The sequence below is a fragment of the Dasypus novemcinctus genome, chromosome 9, assembly GCF_030445035.2.
Source record: "Dasypus novemcinctus isolate mDasNov1 chromosome 9, mDasNov1.1.hap2, whole genome shotgun sequence".
In the NCBI taxonomy this organism is placed as follows: Eukaryota; Metazoa; Chordata; class Mammalia; order Cingulata; family Dasypodidae; genus Dasypus; species Dasypus novemcinctus.
The window spans coordinates 67,907,697-67,920,443 of record NC_080681.1 but is presented as its reverse complement, the minus strand read 5'-3'; the positions used below and the strand labels follow the sequence as shown (position 1 = coordinate 67,920,443).

Below are 12,747 nucleotides of genomic sequence, written 5' to 3'. Positions count from 1 at the left end.
TTAACAGCGAATGGGGGTGCAAGAATGGGCAGTGGGGCCCTGAAAAGGGGATCGAAGGGAGGCGATGATCTGCTGCCACGGTTGAGGTTCCACTGAAAAGGACCACGCCAGATGCAGCCCTCAACACTGAGGCTGTGGAGAGAAGCTCACACCCAGAGGAGACAGCCACACAGGGGTAACTCTAGTGAATTCATAAAAAAGGAGAGGGTGGGCTGCTAGGAAGAGTGATGCCTACTGGCCAAGGGCCAGGTTTGAGGGAGTCAGGGAAGCCCTTCTGGAGGAGGTGGCATTTGAAGAAGATGGGAAAGACTTCACCAGGGTAAGATGTGGAGGCACTCTAAGGCAAAGAACAGTATCCCCAAAGTGAAAGAATATTTTTATTTTCAAAGATTTATTTATTTATTTCCACTCCCTTCCCACCCCAGTTGTCTGTTGTTCTCTGTGTCTATTTGCTGCGTCTTGTTTGTCTGCTTCTGTTGTTGTCAGCGGTATGGGAATCTGTGTCTCTTTTTGTTGCATCATCTTGTGTCAGCTCTCCGTGTGTGCGACGCCATTCCTGGGCGGGCTGCACTTTCTTCCGCACTGGGCTGCTCTCCTTATGGGGCGCACTCCTTGTGCGTGGGCCTCCCCTATGCAGGGGACGCCCCTGCGTGGCAGGGCACTCCTTGCGCGCATCAGCACTGCACATGAGCCAGCTCCACACGGGTCAAGGAGGCCCGGGGTTTGAACCGCGGACCTCCCATATGGTAGACGGACGCCCTAACCACTGGGCCAAATCCGCTTCCCAATGAAAGAATATTTAAACTTAGGAAGAAAGTATCATTATCTTCATTTCACAAATACAAAAACTGAGGTTCAGCATGGTCACGGTCAGACTCGATTGCAACTCTGCTGAACTCTACAGCTTTTGCTCTTGATTTTCATCCTGTTTTGATGCCTGCAGAATGTGTGCATGGGTTAAGGGCAGGAGGAAAAAGGGAGGAGGAATAGGAAGAGGCAAAGAGCTGGAGAGCTGGACTAAGGAAGATGGGGGGTGGACAGTAAGCACTCTCTTCCCGAAACAAAGAACATGGCAGTCTGACTTTTTCCAAAAAGACCCTTCTCTGTGGTTGCCTTCTCTGTGGTTTTTAAGAGCAAAGGGTTCAGGGATCCATCAAATCTGGGCTTAGACTCTGGCTCCAACTTTTAATACCTTTGTGACCTGCAGCAAGTGTTGAACCTGTCAGAGCCTTGCTTTGCTCACCAATAAAATGGGAATAAGAACAGTCAAACCGTATTAGGTAGTTAGTGAAGACTAAATGACTGCTGTCTTTAAAAGGCTTGTCTCCATGTCTAGCACGTGTTAAGCAGTCAATAAAAGGAACCTAAATACCACCAGCCTCTAATCCAACCTTGCTCCATGGACTCTCTTTTTCTGGCCTGAACCTCAAAAGCAACTTCCGGCCATCCATGCGACTCCCAGCTCAGGGGTCATACCCCACCTCCACCTCCACTGCTTCTGTCTCCTTCATTGCAGAATCCACTTCAAAGCTACTTCTCCCTGTACTTCACCTCTTTCCTAGGATTCTGGCTTGCATTAGGTCCAGTGATTCATCAGTTGGCTTATGCCTTAATTTCTGAGGAAAGGAACTGTCCATTAGGTGGTTGTGTCGATGGATAGGTGTGTTTGGGACCAGCCAGCCAATCAGCGCAGGGACGGGTGGGTTTGGGGGCCGGTAGGAATTACCTAACAAGGTTTCCATGTGTGCCTGTGATCTGTACATTACTCACTGGATATACATCAAAACCTTCTACCCAAACCACAAATTATGTGCTTTTGCAAATTTTCCAAACTATTAAATAGAATTTACAACTCCTCAAGAATGTCTTCCACTAATGAGACTGAGATAGATGGGTATAAAAAAGGTTGGGGCAAAGGGAGGGTGGGAAATTAGGAGCTAAAATTTACTGAGCTATTGTCCCTAAACTTTTTTTGTGTTGTAGATCCATTGTCAGCCTGGTGTAGCCTATAGCGGTCCTCTCAGAATATTTTAAAACGCATAAAATGCATGGCTTGACTACAAAGGAAACCAATTAAATTGATTAAAATTAATTATTAAAATTTTAAAATTGTGTAATAAAGTAATGTATTTTCTTTATTAATGCATTAAATAACAAGCTCTAGCAGCAACTGTAATAACTACTACAATTTCAAAGTCATGGCAATCTAAATATTTCAAGATTTCTGCAGCAACTGAATTTGATATGAATATACCTAATTTCTAACAGTATATAATCACAAATACTGCAAATATACTGCAGTTCATTGCCTATATTCACAATTGAGGGAAATGCTGGATAGAGTTATTATTTTGCCCTATCCAAATTCACAGACCCCTTTAAATTATATATACAGTAACTCTAAGTTAAGGACTTTTATCAGATGCTTTACAATTCGTAATGGCTATATTCCTGAGCTTCAGCCCCCCTCATCTCCTTCTGGGACCCACAGCCCTTCCTGTCCCTAAGGGCCAAGTTCTGTACCACTGACCCTCCTCTGCCTGGCCCTCCCATCTGACTGGCCCAGCTCCAAGCTGACCAAAGACCTGCCAAGACGTAGCCTGGAGAGAAAGCCTCAGCTTCCAGAGAGCCAGATCAGACAGGGATCCTCTCTAGAACTGGAACTAAGAGACAGAGAAGTGAGAGAGTTGGTCGAGTAGGGCCAGGGCAGGCAGGTCCCGAGTCGAGCCAGTGGTAGTTAAAGGTGGCACGGCAGAGTGAAGACAGTGGCCTGCTGACCTGCTGGAGCTGCCTGGAGTTCAGAGCTCTGCCCACTCCGCCTGGGGATACCCAGCCCCATTCCAGTCGGGACATCAACAGCGCCTTTAAGGCTCCTCCCCGCTTCCCCCATCCCCCATCGGAATGAGCTTAAGGGGGCCTCTGCAGAAGGCCTCTAAGTCACCATCATCATCACCATTTGACAGATGAGAAAACCGAAGTTCGGCGAACCTAAGAGAAACTTGCTCTCTTAAAGTATTTCAACATGATTGGCAAAGTGCCCCCCTCCCCCCACTCATACTGAATACTCTAATAAATTTAGACCTTTACCTACACTGGATTTACATCCAGCCACCACCTAACTCCACATTCCTTCTCTTTCAAACCTTTCCCCGAGAATTGGATGGCTCCGTTTGCCAAAGGATGGGGCATAAAGAGCAGCCAGTGAGCAGGGCACCTGGAAACACTCAGCCCTGTTGCCTGGCGCCCGCTTATGAAAATCAGAATTGCTTTCACTGAGTGCTGAAGCTCTCCGGGCCGCTGGGCCTGTGCGCAGAGAAACCGGGCTGCGCAGGGGAGTCGGCACTAAGGGCTGCACTTTTATCTTTGTGTGGAGCGATTTCCCCCCAGTTCGGTATTTCTCTGCCCTCTTGTCACTTGACGTCAGAGCAACAAACTAGAAATACATACCAAAGGAAACTCTGCAGACACAAAGGGCCCTTTCCACACAAAGAGGGAAAAAGCCACAGCCACATTAAAAAAATATCCAACCCATAAGTGTTGTTTACTCTTAGAGAAAAAAATGGGAAGGGGGATGAGAATGGGGATTTGTGTTTTCTCTCACAAAACCTGTGTCTCCAAGCTATTTGAGGGGCAGGGCCCAGGGCATGGATGAGACAGTGAGGGGTTCCATTTAAAAATAGACTTCTTCCCTTGGAGAAGGAGCCCTCGGACAGCTTCTTCAGACACCACCAATCTATAACTGCCTGCGTATCACATTAACCATCGACTTGAAGTCTTGGGGCAGCATTTATTTTATTCTGGAAGCTGCCACAGGCCTATTTTTAGCAGGAGGGCCTCTCTTATTTCCTTTCAATCCTGCTTTGAAATATTATTTGTGTAGACTGGAAGCTGTCTACACAAAGACCTATTACAAGCCTCTTAGTCTAAACTCTGGATCTGAGAGTTTACAGATGAGCATCTGAGGCACAGAGAGGTTAAGGGTCCAGTTGTCAATCACACAGCTAGTTAGCAGCAGATTTGGGATTAAATCCCAGGATCCTCTGGCCTCCAAACCTGTGCCTCATCCCACACACACTATGGAAGCCGGCTAGTAAGATAGGAATCAATAGATGGATCTGGAACCTGGCAAAGAGTCCACGTGGACATCAATAACCCCCCAGATGGCTGCTGGAAGACCCCACACACACACACACACAAGATCCTGCCATTCAGAACAAGATTTCCTCCAGAAGCCAGGAGAACCCCGGATATTCCCCAAGGACTTTATCATTGGGCCCTCATGGGGGACTAATGGGTGGGGTAATCCATCAAAACAGCAAACAGCTGGAACTCCTTGCCTGCCATTAGCAAAGGGGTGGAATAATTAACAGTTCAGAAAGCAGGTGCAAGGCCTGAACTTGCTCTCTCGCCTTTTGACCCCCGCTCTTGCCTTCACCCTGTTCCGGTGCCAGTCCCGGTGACGGTCCGTGTGCAGGTTCCTGCCTTCTGTGCCCTGCTCTCGCTGTTTTTCCTCTGCCATGGTCACCACGCAAGTAAAATTTGGGCATTTATCATCTATAACTGGACACTGTAGCCTGTGAATCAGCCCTATTTATCACTTTTCAGCCCCTTCCTCTCTACCTGGAGCCCATGATCTGTTACTTTCTCCCATTTCTCTTCCCTCCCTGCCTTAATAAATGACTGGCCTAACTCACCCGACGTGCTCTTTATTTTTTTTTTATTTATTTTTTTTTAAAGATTTATTTATTTATTTAATTCCCCCCTCCCCTGTTTGTCTGTTCTTGGTGTCTATTTGCTGCGTCTTGTTTCTTTGCTTCTGTTGTCGTCAGCGGCACGGGAAGTGTGGGCGGCGCCATTCCTGGGCAGGCTGCACTTTCTTTTCGCGCTGGGCGGCTTTCCTCACGGGCGCACTCCTTGCGCGTGGGGCTCCCCCACACGGGGGACACCCTTGCGTGGCACGGCACTCCTTGCGCGCATCAGCACTGCGCATGGGCCAGCTCCACACGGGTCAAGGAGGCCCGGGGCTTGAACCGCGGACCTCCCATATGGTAGACGGACGCCCTAACCACTGGGCCAAAGTCCGTTTCCCCCGACGTGCTCTTTAAATTCATTTCTGCAGCATAGTCAAGAACCTAGACAAAATCCGGTAGCACTACTACAGAATAGTAAAAAGTGGCTAGCAGTCTTGTCTGTAGAGATAGAGAGTTCATCAAACCCCAATTGTATTGCTTATTAGTTCCGTGAGCCTGGGCAAGTCACTCGACTTTCTCTAAGCCTCACTTTCCTCATCTAGAGGAAGGGTTTATGACCGCAATGACATTTGGCTTAGTGCAAGGATGAAATGTGCCAGCACTTGACACAAATGCACACGATACACTGTTCTACTCCTATTTCACGTACAGAATTGAGTGGCTCAGCCATCTGACATGTGATTATTGTATCCACATAACAACACAAGGATATGCAAGTTTTTGTTATCAAATCCATTTTATAGATAAGGAAATTGAGTCTCCTCCCATCCCCACCCCCACCCAGAGACGGATCAGATCAGAGGGTTTTTTTTTGTTTTTTTTTAAAAGATTTATTTTGTTTATTTCTCTCCCCTCCTCCCCACTGTCTGCTCTCTGCGTCCATTTGCTGTGTGTTTTTCTGCATCCGCTTGCATTGTCAGGCGACACCGGGAAAAGGTTGCATTTTTTTGTTGCTGTGTCATCTTGCTGCATCAGTTCTCTGTGTGTGCAGCACCACTCCTGGGCAGGCTGCGCTTTCTTTCACGCAGGGCGGCTCTCCTTGCGGGGTGCACTCCTTGTGCGTGGGCCTCCCCTGTGCGGGGGCAGCCCGTATGGCACAGCACTCCTCGTGGGCTGCAGCACTGCACGTGGGTCAGCTCATCACATGGGCCAGGAGGCCCTGGGGATCGAACCCTGGACCCTCCATATGGCAGGCGGACGCTCTATCAGTTGAGCCACGTCTGCTTCCCAGATCAGAGTTTTTAAAGTGAGCGAATTCTCAGCATTAGGAAGTCCTAAATATCCTCCTCACTCTACCTACCCAAGTATGGACTGATTTAGGAGTACAATTCCCTTTCCCCTACAGAACAGAACCACAAATGCACAGGCACACACTCCATGATGATTCCTGATCAACTGGAATCAGCACAGTGCCTGCAACACAGCAGAGACTCAGTGCAGTTTTTTTTTTTCCAAAGTTGTGAAAGCTTTCCCAGGACGCATGAGTGTAGGGAACATGGTCGCCCAACACTTCTCATGTAAATCCAAACCTCAGACTCCTTTCATGGAGTAAAAAGGCTACTTCCTGTTTTTAAGTTCATTTCTGAGTTGCAAAGATTATTTCCCCTTCCCTGTTTTTAGGATTTCCTGTATTCCCCCATTCAATCTTGGCTGCCACAACCAGACAGAAAGCCCGAGGACGTCTTTTTTCTTGCATCTATAGTGCAAACAATGCGGTTTTGATGACTGAATGAATTACGGAATGAGGATCCTGATCTGCAGTTAAGAATGATAAAGCCTGAAGCAGGTGTCTTGTTGCAGAAAGCAGGAGGCAGGCAGGCAAGAGCTCGAGTGGCAGCAAGAACCCCCATTCCCTCAGCTTGCTCTGTGGAGAAGGAAGCTGTTGGCAATGTCAAAGAGCTGAGCCCTTGATTTCAAAGGTCCCATTCAGAGGGTCTTCCAGCCTGGCCCACATGGCCCTCTCCAGGTCCCCAGGAGAAACCTGTGAAGCACACGTGACCCTCCTCCAGCTAAAACAGATGTAACAGCATTGCAGGCAGGGGCGGGGAACACGCCAGAGAGATGCCCCATCTGTCTTCCTAATTGTCAACTCGGCCCATAATAAGATTTTTCTTCCTGTCACACCTTAGGCTACTACTGAAATGAAGCAAAACCGAGATATCCATCTTCCAGCCATAAGCAGTGGCCTTCACCAAGTGCCACGGTCGAAAGGAGGCTGTTCAGCTAAGAGAGGCAGAGAGAGCTGGGAGGAGCCCTGCACTGGAAGTCAGAGGCTCAAGTCCATGCTCTTAACTAGCTGTGGGTGCTCTGGGAGGTCACCCCTCCTCACTGGGCCTTGGTTTCCTATCAAATTAGTGCCCAAAGTTCCAGAAACGGGGTCAGTGGAGGGATTGGAAGGTCTGTGAATCTGTACGAAATATTTTAGGTTTATATGCATTTAGAGGAGAGTATCCATGAAAATCTCAAAGGCATATATGACTCCAACTTCAATAAAATAGTTGAGAAGTACTAGACTAGAATGTCCATGCACCGAGCATTTGTTGAGAACCTTTTATGTGTCCTGCTCGCTGTTACGCACTTTAGACATAAATATGACAAGAGAGTCCTGCTTCTCAGATGCTCGGTGCAACTGATGCTTGCTGTGGCAGAAGCAAGCCCCAGGAGCTTCGGAAACAAAGAATTAGCAGCACTGGACTCTGCCTGGTCCGAAAAGGCCTTCCACAGGAAAATATTATAAGTTTAATGTTGAAGTTGAAGGCTAAGTGCGCATTCACTGGGTGAACAAGCAGGAAGAGTATTTCAGACAAAGGAGAGTACAGGGAAAAGCAATGTGTGTTCCAGGAACTGCCTGGAGCATAATGAGTGAGTAGAACACAGAGGGTGCTCATTGTGGGGTGGGCGTGGGAGGAGGCTGCAGGGGCCAGAAATGGGCCTGGAAGGTAGGCAGGGCCCAGATTAGGAAATACCACAGGCGCAAAGCTAAGGAATTTTACATTGTTAGGCAATGAATTCTTTCTAATTTTAACAGTCTAGAAAGAGCTACCACTCCCAGCATATTATCTTCCCAAAGGAGCAGAGGCCTGGGTCAGCTGTTAGCTCCAAGCACAGCAGGGAATAAGGAGAAAAAAGAGCTGCTGCTTCTAGGCACTGGGAGCGGCCTGGGCTGACAGACCAGGGTACAGGCAGTAAGCGTAAACTAGGGGGTGACTACGGCCAGCTGCCTGTCAGTCCCTCTCCCTTTCTCTCCATGCACTGTGACCCCAGCAGAACTTCAACTGGCCATTATTATGGCTGAGAGAGAAGGGCCTTGCCTAGCCCAGTCAATGGCACACAGGACTATGGGGTTTGCCCAGTTGGGTCCTTGGTCAGTACTCGCTAAATAAATACTTTCAATCCCTCTATTGGACTCTGCTACTTGCCTCAGGGCCATCTCACACTCTGTTCCTTCTGCCTAGACATCTCTTCCCGCCCCCTTCACCTGTTAACAACTCCTTCAGGCTGAGCAACTACTGGATGTATCACAGGCTTCAGAGCACCCCATCCTCTTCCTCCAAAGAATTTAGTGCTGTTCATAATTCTGTACCTATTTGAGTGATTTAATTCATGTCACTCTTGGCCAATGAATTGCAAGCTGCATGAGGCCAGAGAGTGCCAGTTTTGTTCACTTCTGATCCCACTACCTTGCCCTGTGCTTGGTATGGAGTAAATATTAATATTTGTTGATTGAATTAAAATCTGGTGCAGATCCTGAGCCATTCCCTAAAACTCTCTGCCCCTGGAGGCATATTATAGTCCAGTGGGGAGTTTTGGACATGGGCAGGAGGGCTAAGATTTGAGATGGCAATATCAGAGTGGACTCTGCTATTCCAAGCTTAGCTTTATGTTCTGTGTTGATGCTTGGAAGGGCTCTGAGGAACCCTAAATGAAATTATCCAGGCAGGTCCCTGGGAATCGTATTTGATTCAAGATGCCCCACCTCCCATCCCAACCTGGTCTGCATCGGACCCTCCCCTGGCCCTATTTGATCGAGAGGAAAGGACTTTGCCCAGGCCTCAGGCGGTCACAGCATGAGGGGAGGCTGGATCTCCTCCTCTCTCTCCTGGAAAATGTCTTCTCCGGGCCCTCCAGGCCTGCATCCCAGGGTGCTGGGAGCAGACCCTCTGTTCCCGCAGCAATGGCGGGTGCCCAGCGCAGGCGTAGTTTCAGGCTCGGTGTAAGGGCCGGTGCAGGGTCGTGTGCTGGGCTTTCCAACTCCCCCAGAACGTAACTGGCCACTGTGCGTGACAAAGTACCTGGGGTCGAAGGTTTGGCCTTAGGAGGGAAGCAAGAGGGAAGGGAGCTATTCAAGTGGTTTGCAAGCCGGCAAAGCACCCTCACGACGTGCACCCGGCCCCTGAGGCCCCCCTGCCTCCATCCAAGGTCGCAGCACAACCGGAGCGCTGGAAAGTTCGTCCAGGGGCCGAGGGGTACCGCGGTAGGAACTGAGGGCCGCTTTTGCTGAAGGAGAGAGACTAAGACGCTTCCAGCAGTCCTGGAGACCGGCGGAGGGCGTCCCCAGCCCCGCAAGCTGCATCCCTGATCGCAGCGCCCTGCTCTGAAAAGCTGGGCTGGGGCTGCACCACCTGAGCTGCAAGGACAACGCGGCCTCTCCCTGCCCACCGGCTCTCCCTCCCTAAAATTGGGGCGCCGGGAGCCAGATCCCGGCAAGTAGGGGAGCAGCACCCACCCATGCCCGAGCAGCTCCGTCAACCCCTTTCCCTGCCTTGTCCCGGACCTCAAGCTCCGAGGCGGGGGCGCCAGGTCGGCCCCAGGTTGCCGCAGCCTCTGCCTTAACGGGAGCCGGGGGCGCGGCGCTGGGAGGGGGACGAGGCCAGAGGAGAGCAGCCGAGCTCCGGGGCCAAAACCCGGGTCGCTAGGGCTGGGTACTGGGACGCCCTCGCCAACCCACTTCCCCAGCCAGGGGTCGCAGAGCCTCTTACCTTGGCGAGCTACAGGGGTCCGCCGCGGCTGGCGCGAGGAGCGACCGGACTCCCGCCCCGCCTTCGGGGTGCACGCAGCCTCGGGTGCACGGTCCGAGTCCCGGGCGCGCAACCAGGGCTGGCGCACACTCGTCTTCCGGGGCGCGCATACCCTCCCAGCGCCCTCCAGCTTGCGGGGCACACCCACCGCGGCGGGCGCGAGCCACTTGGGCGCCGATGCGGGACTGGCGCGGCGCGGCCGGCTGAGACTTCCAACACCGCCCGAATCTCGGCCTTCGCTAGGGGGAAAAGAAGGATTCCTGCCGCGGCGCGCGGGCTTTGGTGTGTAGGCAGGGGCAGAATTTCGAAACCGAGGGGAGGATCTTAGCCTTGATAAAAAGCCCTTGGACTATTACAAAGATAAAACTTTTGAAAAGAGACCAGAAAACTCCTAACCTATGTATGGCGCTTTTCAGATTTCCACAGGGTTTTCACATACCTTTATCTCAGTTCATCTTTACGCGCAATAGTTAGTTAGGTGGGGCATGTCCATTCCCTTTTCACAGATGGGGAGACAGCAGCAGTCAGGGTCATGGCTTGCCCAAGTCAGGGCTAGAACCCAGGTCTGATAACTGGGAATCCACGTGTATTGAAGTAGCACACATAACCAGCGGATTTTCTAACTTCGAGAAGGGGGGCAAAAAAACCCAGAATATGTCTTTTTCCATTTTCTTTTTTCCTTCCCAGCTATTCTTGTGGTCCTATTCAGCACGATAATACTAAATCTTTCCATTCATAGTCACATCTCCCACTGACACTTTTAAACTCTCAAATATATATATATATTTTTTAAAGATTTATTTTTCTAATTTATCTCCTCTTTCCCCCTTTGTAAGCTTGCAGTCACTGCCTGCCCTCTGCGCGGTCATGTCTGTGTCCATTTGCTGTATGCTAGTCTTCTCTTTAGGAGGCACTGGGAACCAGACCTGGGACCTCCCATGTGGAAGAGAGTCACTCAATCACCTGAGCCACCTCAGCTCCCTGGTTTGTTGTGTCTCTCGTGGTCTTTCCTCTTTAGTCTCTTTTGTCGCATCAGCTCCCTGTGGCAGCCTGCCTTCTCCAGGGGACACCTGAAGGAACCCAGGACCTCCTGTGTGGTAGACGGAAACCCAATCGCTTGAGCCACATCCGCTTCCGGAAATATTTGTGTTTCAGTCCCTAAACTTGTATGACCAGCTCACTCATGCCAGCCATTGTGCACCATAGCCCTGTGAAAAAGGAACTGGTACTCCCCCCACTTTACAAATGAGGACAAATCAGCATGGGAGAGGAAGAGCACAATGGAGCCCCAGGCACTCCAGGTCCCAGCTCTCACCCACTCTGCACACCTTTTGATCCACCTCGTAGCACAGTGTAACCAAAGGAGGGTCATTTTTTGAAGCTGTGACCCTAATGGGAGAGAAAATTTGAGGCAAGGGTCATTTCTGGGACTTTACTTTTCCAGTTCTGACTAGACCCATGGTTGTTAGAATGATTTTGTTTTTGCTAGGACTCTACTAGAGCAAATCAGTAGACCCAGGGCAAAAATAAATGGTAACAGAGACTTGGCTCTGGTACTGAGAAGTAATAGGGAGTAGTGGGGACTATGGTGAGGTAGAAGGCAGCTCCAGGCTCCTGTCCAAGTGAAGAGGGCAGCTACTCATCTCTAGTTGATTTTTGCTATCCAGGGCAAGGAGTTAATATTGCAGATCTTCCTGTTTTTAGGTTGCCAATTCAGATATTTAAGTGAAGTCTCCCAATTTGTCACCAATTAATTTTTTAAATGCCAGACACTTCATGTATAGGTCAACATTGTTCAAACCAAATGAAATGGGTTTATGGACCAGATCCAGTGCACGCACCAGAGTTTTGTGTCCTAAGGTTTTGCATACTTCAAATTATTTCACTTGGGCCCCCCAATCCTCTATGAGATGGACCGGTTGTGTATTACTATCTTGGTTCTAGAGAAGAGGAAACCACGGTCCAGGTGGGTTCAACGACAAGCCCAAGGTCACCCAAGTTGAGTAGTGGAGCTGGGACTGAAAAACAAGCATTTGAACTTCTAGTCCTGAAACCTTTTCCCTCTGCATTCCCTGATCTCATGAAAGATCTGTTTCTTGGTTTCTGGCATTGTGAGCCAAGATAGACATGTGGCTGGCACTGGGGTGTGGAGACACGGCACCTTTCCTGGGAAGACGGAGTGAGAGTGCCAGACGGCTGTCCTCGAAAGCAGGAGCTCAGCCTGATGACTCAGAGAGGGAACAGTGTTTTGAGGGTAACGCTGAGTCAGAGGAAGCATGTCTGAATTGGGGCAGATGGGGCTGCTGAATAGTAGATTAGGGGATTAAGAAACAGGAAGAAAAATGGACTAAGCAAGTATACCCACTCCTAGACCCTGCACAACTAGAAGCCACAAATACAGAGACACCAGCTGGAGTATTTATTTTTCCCTGCCGTCCCAGGAAAACAACCAGAGTTAGACTGGAAAGACCCCTTATGTGGTCCTGGGAAGAGGGAGCCCGTCTCAGGCAGCAGGCCTTCTCACATCTCAGGGATGAGCCCCTCCACTGCAGGAGCCAGACTGGGCCTTTCCAACAGAGCCAGTGTCGATGCCGAAAGCCAGTTTAGAATGACCGGGCACAATGCTGTGGCAGCCTGAATGCTTGTAACCAAAGGACTGAGCAGCAGGCAGAGAGTGGAGTGCTTCCTGCCCTCACCTTTTGCAGGAGTTGGGGTGGGGTGTAGGAAAATTAACACGTATTCACCATCTACGTATGCCGGCATTGAGCTATGCATTTCACATGTCTGACCTCCTTGGAACCTCACAATAAAATTGCACACTAGCTATTATTCTCCTGTGGAGGATATACTGAGGCACAGGGCCACTTGCCTGAAGACACACAGTTAGTAAGTTGGGGGAGTGGGATTCAAACCTGGAAAGAGTGGTCAATGGGGAAATGCATGGCTCAGATCCTGCTTCAAGAAAGGATGGCCCAGCT

The 12,747-nt window shown here is 49.9% G+C and overlaps 1 protein-coding gene across 4 annotated transcripts in view; it reads right to left on the bottom strand.

Moving 5' to 3' along the window:
- KANK4 (KN motif and ankyrin repeat domains 4) overlaps window positions 1-9,956 on the bottom strand; it is an 81,465-nt gene extending 71,509 nt beyond the window's left edge. For 2 of the 4 annotated variants that reach the window (XR_188919.5, XM_004477060.5), the window contains exon 1: window positions 9,731-9,855. The gene's annotated coding sequence lies outside the window, so the exon portion shown is untranslated. Of the gene's footprint in view, window positions 1-9,730 lie in introns of all 4 variants that reach the window. The other 2 variants (XM_012519034.4, XM_023584237.3) reach the window with 2 other exon arrangements.
- Window positions 9,957-12,747: the final 2,791 nt, after the last annotated feature.